The following is an 8298-nucleotide window of genomic DNA, read 5'->3' as shown; positions in this document are numbered from 1 at the left end:
GTCATGCCTGTTCTGAGGTCAAGTCGAGCCTCGAGTTTCATGCAGCAAGGAGCAAGAAGATCAGTCCAGAGCCGTCGTTCCACAAAGATCAAGTGAAGTTTCCTCGGAGCTGACCCAAATCCAATCCTTCCCGGAAGAGTAGTTGCGTTAGCTTTTAGATCGTGTGTTGTTTGCTTGTGTGTAGGGTATGGTTTGCATCATTGGTGGGGATGCGGCCATACTAGGTTGTTTGCTTAAGCAACTTAAACCATAAAAATCTACTCACAACAGATCACTAGGCAAGTGGTTTAGTACCTCATCTCTAGTAACCCCTCCCTTTTCCCCCTCTCTCTAGTGCCTGCAGCATATGGTCAGCATGAGGGACAATTTCATCGGATCAGGACCCCGTCAGTTTCATGGGGCAACTCAGTGCAATTCTAATAGTATTCCACGTCAGCCTCTTGAAGATCAGCCTCAACCCCAAGTCATGGCTAATCAAACTCAGACAGTGGAAGAGTTGTTACAACAGATGCGACGTCGGTACCAAATATATCAGATGCAACAGATGCAACGGCAATGTCAGGAGTCGCGTCAATGTCACCAACCGTAGGTGCGAGTCCAGATGCCAGCCCGAAACCCGAATCAGAGTCAGAGTCAGGAGTTCCCAATATCGGCACCGAAGACCCCTGTCAAAATGCTGTCCAGATCCCCGAAGATAACGACAGCCAAGTCATCATCAGGCCAAAGGAAAGTAAGTGCTACCTGTTATGACTGTGGTGAGCAAGGTCATTATGTAAGGAACTGTCCATGGAATGTGTTCGCTAGGTCACCTGAAAAAGACGAGAGGCAGCACCCAGGAAGTAACCAAGCTCCAAGTCAGTCTACCGACAAGAAGGATGGTACTTTGCAGCCCAACTCTGGAACGAACAGGACAGTGATATGGAAGATGGATAATGGCAGGACCATGATCATCACCGGTTCAGAATTTACACTTGGAGACACAGCAAGGATACCCAAGCGTCAGAGAGGAAGAAATACCTTCCGTGGAGCACGTCAGCTAACCCGACATCTCATAAAGTACGGTCTGCCCGGACCCGAAGATGATGAATCAGGAGAGCGGTTTTCTGTTGATGACGATGATGATGATAATGATGACGATGATGATGCGACCCTTGACAGTTTCAGGGAAAGAGAGTTGAAGTTCAAAGCATGTACTAGATGTGGGGTAGTCGGAGACACTGCTAGTTTATGCCTCCCCACATGCCGCTGTGGTGAATACACCCATTACTCAGATGAATGCCCTTTGAGGAAGGTCACATGTTTCCTGTGTGAGGGAGCAGATCATGTGCCTAAGGATTGTCAGCGGAACTCGGTCCTAGTTATGACCAAGAAAGAACAAGGGACAACCGTGCAACCCATTCGTCAACCAACGGAAGTCGACGACATCAGTCACAATCCTTCTGCTCTTCCTCCAATTTCAGCCCCAGTGGAAGCCAACCATGGAAGAAGCAACGTCGCTAGGGATGTTCATAAATCACTGCTTGTTCCAGTTTCAGCTGCCAAAGTGCATAATCAGAAGCCTGCACCCTGGGACCAAGCAAGTCAATTATGTCGCAACTGTCGTAAGCTAGGACATTGTTTCAGTGATTGTCCTCTTCCAAGAGCAGCAAAGGTGGTACGTCGTTATTCGCAAGTTACCAGCACTGCCCACGACACCAATCGACACCTGAATGTGCAACCTCCACCTCAACGGATCCTCGCCAAGGGCACCGTCAGAGGCCGCATTGTTCCACTGGTGTCACGACCGGAAATAACCCAACGGGCGTTCCTTACGTGCGTGTATTATTCCTTGTCCCAGGAGGCAAGGTACACCAAAAGTTGATACATTCCAGAGTTTATCAAGCGGAAGCGTAAATAGTTACTTTATTACATGGGCGGCGAAGGCCCAGCGCACAAGAAGACAAACGAAAGACAGCGGAAGACTAGGGCGACGACCACAGGCGCTTGACGGTAGGCACGAGCTAAACACCAAAGCCTTCATCATCCAGGGGCTCCTCTTCTGGGTTTGGGAAAAATTGAGCAAGACTGAGTACAACCACCGTACTCAACAAGACACACCCATAAGTGCAGAATAAATGCAAGGGAGTACAAGGGGGTTATAATATAAAGGGTTAGGGTTTGCAGTAAACAGCATTAAAAGACACTTAGTTGCTCAAAGCTATTTTGTAAACACGATTCTAGAGCTATACAAGATTATTAATCAAGGCCGTGAACCCACACGAACCTGCCTTAACCCAAGGCCTACGATGATTCAGACCGAACTGGCAACCCGACCCTGGGTCCCAGCTTGTCCCAAGCCAACCCAGGCCAACCATTCGACATTTTAGTTGTTAAGCAGGTTTTAAGAATTAAAACACTAACTTGGGTACATTGCTCGGCTTGCCCATAACCGAGGGCGCGGCTATTCGAATAGGTTATACTCTGATCAGAGGTGTACATCTTTACCCACAAGACACATCTTCCTCACGTGTAACCACGTGCCACATACCACCACGGCATACGGACGGAAGACGTGACATAGTTTCCAACCCATCCTAGCCATAGACAAGAGTACCGACCCAACCCCACCTACGGCCGGAACCTCCGGGACAGGTAGGCAGGACTGAGCCCCTAGCAGCAGGACACCGGCCCTGTGCCATGACATCTCGACTACCGGGCCGCAGCTCGTGTAGCCTTCATTTGCCCTACAAATGTCCATCGACCCCCGACTTCGTCCATCTCCATCCGTGTACTTTTGTTTATAACCAGACTGAGCCACAAACTAAGCCTTACCCATTAGACATGTGGAAGTACGGTAGTGCTTTGCAACAGAGGCCCGAAGACCGGTCCTTATATGGCCGAGGTGCTACTATGAAAACCAGGCACCCCGAGCCCAGCCTAAAACCATTTTGAGGGTTTTGAATAGAGGGGGAGGTGTGAATCCAATTCCACAATAATCCAACCATTCCATAGTGTCCAGGTGATATGAATATTCCCAAAGTCTAGAGTTGTAAAACCACCTAATGTTACCTAATTAAGCGGCGAAGCATCTACCTAAATTCGTACTAGCGGTACCATGAGTAGAGTGTCCACTAGTTGGGGTTTTGTTTCTTCTAGGGTGAACAAGGTAATAATAGCAATAACAATAATAAGGTCATAACAAAGGTAATTAGGCATGGCTAGATAAAACAGTGCTAACGCGGGAATTTAAATAAAGCGATAATGCAATAATTTAAATCAAAATAATTTTATAAACTGGGATTCAATATGTTCAAGGATGATGTGACTTGCCTTGCTCGCTTTCCCAAATGTCGGCTTCAACCTCCACGAAGAGCGGATCTTCCGAAGCTGCAGCGTCTACACGACCAACGGAAAAGAAAAAGGCTTTTACTCTAATAAACTCCATATAAAAAGCAGGAATAAAGCACAAAAATGGGTTCTTGACTTCTTAAGGAAAAATTAGAGACTTGAACGGTTCAATTCCGAGTTCAAATCGCCAAGTTATGGCCATTTGAAGTTTAGATGCTCTTTAAATAAACATTTGCGATTTTTTTCATTTAAATTTTAATTTAAAAAGGGTTTATTGCGTCAGCCGAGGGGAGGGGGCGCGGGGACCGGGTCCACGGGAGTGGGGCCCACGCGGCAGCCTCACGGTCCACGGTGGACCGGGCGCACCCGGCTCGCACCGGTCGGCACCGTGGGCCCTACACGTCAGCCGCACCCAAGGGTGCGGGCGGCTGACGGCCGGGCCCCACGCGGCAGCCACTCGGCGCGCCCGAAGGCGGCCATGCCGGCGCAGCCGGCGGGAGGCGGCGCTCGCGCCCCTATGGTCGCCGGCGGCGGCCATAGGCACGGCGGAGCGGCGGCCGAGAGAGAGGAGGGAAAGGGGGAGACGAGGCGGCGGTCCACGACTCACCCTGGGGCAACAGCGGCGACGGAGGAGGAGGCCGGAGCGGAGGGAGGCGGTGGCGCGGCTCGGGTCGACGGGGACGGCAGCGCTCCGGCTGTCGGCGACCGAAACGGAGAGGTGGACGAGGTCGGCGAGGGTGCGGTGAAGCCGAAGGAGGCGGCGCCGAGGTGGGAGACGGTCCGGGGCGACGACGGCGGCGGACCGGAGCTCGGCAGCGATGGCGGAGAGAGAGAGCGACGGCGCGAGCTCGATTCCCGCGAGGAGAAGGCGCGGCAAAGGGTGGAAACGGGCGAAGGAAGTGCGGGGAGGGTTTAAATAGGGTTGGAAGGGGGAGAGAGCGGCCGGAGGGGAAGGAAACCGGCCCGGGAGGTCCGGCCGCCATCAATGGCGCCGGCGGGATTTGCGGGGGCAAATCCGCCCGTTTGAACGCGAGAGAGAGAGAGGGAAAAATGGGGGGAAAGGGAGAGGGGATCACGGGGAGTATTTCCCCCCACTTTATTGCACGTGGGGACGGCGGGATGCGGCGGATTTGGCGGCGGCGGCGGCGCTTGGCGCGGGCGGGCGGCGGGAGCGGCGGGAGGACGGGGATGATGGGTGGGCCCCACACGTCAGCGAGGGTGGCGGGCAGGCCCGCCCGTCAGTGGCGCGCGCACGGGGAGGGGCCGAGTGGGCCGCGGGGGAGAGGAGAGAGAGAGGGGGGAGAGAGGAAGATAGGCCGAGCCGGCCCAAGGGAGGGAAGCGGGACTTTTTAGGGTTTTTCTTTTGATAAAACCTTTTTAACTTTGTTTATTTCTTAATAATTATTATTTGTGCTCTGAAAATTCCACTAAAATTTATTTACGCATTTTAGGCTTTTAGGAAATATACAAAAATCCTCCAAGCCTTATTTGACTTTTAACTTTGCACATTTTAATTTTTTTGAGGCTTTCACACGGATTTTAATTATTCTAGGCATAATTTAGAGGATGTATTTTAGAGTCGTTTTGGGACGTGACAACCGGCCATCGTTTCAAGCCTTCCGCACCTGCGCCAGCAGGGTAAGCAATGCCAGGAGAACAACAGCTCGCTACAGTTACAAAGAGGATGTATGCTCCTTCGTCAGCACCCGCAGCAAGTGCCGCCAGCACCAGCTTTCTTTCTAGCCAACCCAGAATCTCGGGACGAGATTCCTGTAAGGGGGATAGATTTGTAACGCCCCGATTTTCGTTCAGGTTTAAAAATCATTTAATAATGCATTTCAAGAAATTTTATTAAAAGTTAAAGCAATTTATTTGAGTGAATTAATGGGAGAATTAAAATTTTCCCTTAAAAATCATTGGCCGGGAATATTTCGCAATATTCTTTGTGCCCTAAAATACTCTCTCTGAAATTTCCCGTGAATTTTCGGAGCTCAAGAAATAATAATAATAATACAAAGTTCATTTTATCAATTCAAATAAAAAGAAAAGAAATTAAAATCTCCCTTTCTTTGTTTTTGGGCCGCCCCGGCCCAATTCCCTTCCCCTCCCGCGGCCCGCGCCTTCTCTCTCCCTCTCCCGGCCGGCCTCCCTCCCCTCTCTTGGGCCATCGGCCCGTTTCCCCTCTCCCTCGCAAAGTATGTTTTACGTCCCCCGGTTTCCCTCCTCTCTCTCCCTCCGGCCGACAGGTGGGACCGTGGGCCCCACCTGTCAGCTCCTCCTCCTACCTCTCGCCGGTCAACCCCAACCGCCATTGCCGCCCACATCACCGCAAAATCCGGCACCCTCCCGCACCCGAGCTTGCATCCAACGACGTGGGCACGATCCCCTCCACGTCCTCCACCATTTCGCCCGCTCGTCCCACAAAAACCGGCGCCGGCCGAGCCGCCACCACCCCACGTCGGCGCCCCACTTCCCCGCCGGTTGCCGCCCCTCTCAGCCCCGTTTCCGCCGCTCCGACCCTATAAAAACGTACCCCGGAGCATCCTCTCACTTTTCCCCTTCTCACCCGAGCCAGCCGCGCTCTCTCTCCCCCTCCCCACGCCGCTCCCGCACACCGTGATTAGTCTCACACTTAATAAATCGACCCAATACACTGTAGTTCAGGTGGGTTGGTTGGGCCTGTTCAACGCGGTGTAGCGTTGATCAGTGGAGATTTAATGTTACTTTAATTACTCAACAGTTTTACTGTTTTGCTCAATAAAATGTTTTACAACCGCCTTTATGCAAATAGCCACAAACCGTCCTTGTGTCCCCTTGCATGTCTGCATCGTTGGTGTGGCTTGCTGAGTACGGTGGTTGTACTCAGCCTTGCTATTATGCCCCCTTTTCAGAAGTGTAGTGCTTCTGAGCTGAAGACGAAGTTAGAAGACCAAGGCTCAGACCCCAGTTGAGTTTTGCCTGTGGAGTGGAGCTGAAGCCCTGCTAGGATCGCCTTTTTCCGCTGCTGCTGCTTATGTTTCGGTGTGAGGACTAAATGCCTCTTCTGTAAGTATTTTGCGCTTTATTTACGTCTGGAACTGTATAATACTTGTCGTGTTGTGTACCCTGGCTGGTCCTGGACAGGGATTTAATACACAAAATAGTCGGGAAATTTGGGCTAAATTTCTGCGCGTGACACCAACCTAGGCCAACCATTCCACATTTTAGTTGTTAAGCAAGTTTTAAGAATTTAAAACACTAACTTGGGTATATTGCTCGGCTTGCCCATGACCGAGGGCGCGGCTATTCGAATATATTATACTCTGATCAGAGGTGTACATCTCTACCCACAAGACATGTCTTCCTCACGTGTAACCACGTGCCACATACCACCACGGCATACGGACGGAAGACATGACATAGTTTCCAACCCATCCTAGCCATAGACAAGAGTACCGACCCAACCCCACCTACGGCTGGGACCTCCGGGATAGGTAGGCAGGACTGAGCCCCTAGCAGCAGGACACCAGCCCTGTGCCATGACATCTCGACTATCGGGCCGCAGCTTGTGTAGCCTTCATTTGCCCTAGAGATGTCCATCGACCCCCGACTTCGTCCATCACCATCCGTGTACTTTTGTTTATAACCAGACTGAGCCATAAACTAAGCCTTACTCACTAGACATGTGGAAGTATGGTAGTGCTTTGCAACAGAGGCCCGAAGACCGGTCCTTATATGGCCGAGGTGCTACTATCAAAACCATGCACCCCGAGCCCAGCCTAAAACCATTTTGGGGATTTTGAATAGAGGGGGAGGTGTGAATCCAATTCCACAATAATCCAACCATTCCATAATGTCCAAGTGATATGAATATTCCCAAAGTCTAGAGTTATAAAACCACCTAATGTTGGCCTATTAATCAGCGAAGCATCTACCTAATTTCATACTAGTGGAACCATAAATAGAGTACTCACTAGTTGGGTTTTTGTTTATTCTAAGGTGAACAAGGTAATAATAACATTAACAATAATAAGGTCATAACAAAGGTAAATAGGCATGGCTAAATAAAAACAGTAATAACGCGGGAATTTAAATAAAGCGATAATGCAATAATTTAAATCAAAGTAATTTCACAAAGTGGGATCCAATATGTTCAAAGAATGATGTGACTTGCCTTGCTCGCTTTCCCAAACGTCGGCTTCAACCTCCACGAAGAGCGGATCTTCCGAAGCTGCAGCGTCTACACGACCAACGGAAAAGAAAAAGGCTTTTACTCTAATAAACTCCATATAACAAGCAAAAACAAAGCACAAAAATGGGTTCTTGACTTCTTAAGGAAAAAATTAGAGACTTGAACGGTCCAATTCCGAGTTCAAATGGCCAAGTTATGGTCATTTGAAGTTTATATGTTCTTTAAATGAATATTTACGAATTTCTTCATTTAAATTTTAATTAAAAATAAAGGTTTATTGCGTTAGCCGAGGGGAGGGGGCGCGCGGACCGGGTCCACAGGAGTGGGGCCCACGCGGCAGCCTCACGGTCCACGGTGGACCGGATGCACCCGGGCTCACACCGGCCGGCACCGTGGGCCCCACGCGTCAGCCGCACCCGACGGCGCGGGCGGCTGACGGCCGGGCCCCATGCGGTAGCCGCTCGGCGCGCCCGAAGGCGGCCACGTCGGCGCGGCCGGCGGGAGGCGGGGCGCCCGCGCCCCTATGGTCGCCGGCGACGGCCATAAGCACGGCGGAGCGGCGGCCGAGAGAGGGGAGGGAAAGGGGGAAACGAGGCGGCGGTCCACGGCTCACCCAAGGTCGACGGCGACGACGGAAAAGGCGACCGGAATGGAGGAAGGCGGCGGCGCGGCTCGGGTGGATGGGGACGGCGGCGCTCCAGTGGTCGGCGAGCTCGACGAGGGGGTGGACGGGGACGGCGGCGATGCGGCGAAGCCGGAGGAGGCGACGCCGGGGCGGGAGACGGTCCGGGGCGACGACG

This window comes from Oryza glaberrima, chromosome 2, assembly GCF_000147395.1.
Source record: "Oryza glaberrima chromosome 2, OglaRS2, whole genome shotgun sequence".
In the NCBI taxonomy this organism is placed as follows: Eukaryota; Viridiplantae; Streptophyta; class Magnoliopsida; order Poales; family Poaceae; genus Oryza; species Oryza glaberrima.
This window is presented reverse-complemented; position numbering follows the sequence as displayed.